At 37.1% G+C, this 655-nt stretch overlaps 1 non-coding gene across 1 annotated transcript; it reads right to left on the bottom strand.

Moving 5' to 3' along the window:
* Positions 1 to 490: 490 nt before the first annotated feature.
* LOC112211873 (U1 spliceosomal RNA) lies at positions 491 to 652 on the bottom strand. The gene has a single exon (XR_002945749.1). It is a non-coding gene; the product is annotated as a U1 spliceosomal RNA (small nuclear RNA).
* Between the last annotated feature and the right edge of the window lie 3 nt (positions 653 to 655).

Here is a 655-nt window from a genome sequence, read left to right as displayed (position 1 = left end):
ATAAGAAATTTGAACGGGGAAATAGTCATTAGTTTTAATTAAAAAAAAAAAGTATATTGTGATAATAGTGTTATGTTGATCCGTAATTCTATTTTAATGTGAAGAGTGATAAAATAGGGGAATTTGATTGAAATTGATGACCTAGGCAGAATAGCCTGCAAAAAGTTCTTGAATTGTTGATGTCATATTTAAGATTGTCCTTGAGGGTGGCCAAACTTTGTACTTAAATAATAAAGAGAGTTTTGAGACTTAACTTTAAAAACTAAAATTAATTCAGATTAATTGCGGTCAAAAGTGAAACAAAAATAGTTAACAACTATTTATTGTCCGACGTTTCCAATAATTATTTGGGTATTTACGTACTGTTGAGACAGTACTGCCGCGACAGAAAATAATCGATATTACGGATATCTCAGCATTCTCTGGCAAATGTTCAGTAATATTATCGAGACAGACGTTTTCCCGATTTAGAGTATGATACTTATTAATCCCGGGACAGCGCGAACGCAGTCCCTACTAACAAAAATTACGCGCCCGAGATACCCACATTTGGGGTATTCGCAAGGGTCAGCCCAACCGAAGTGCAATGGAAGAGCCTCGCCCTGGGGGAACCGCCTTAATGATCACGGTAACCCCCACGCCAGGTAAGTATGCT

Source organism: Halyomorpha halys, unplaced genomic scaffold (genome assembly GCF_000696795.3).
Source record: "Halyomorpha halys isolate HHAL.00 unplaced genomic scaffold, Hhal_1.1 Scaffold6881.1, whole genome shotgun sequence".
Lineage (NCBI taxonomy): Eukaryota > Metazoa > Arthropoda > Insecta > Hemiptera > Pentatomidae > Halyomorpha > Halyomorpha halys.
This window is presented reverse-complemented; position numbering and strand designations above follow the sequence as displayed.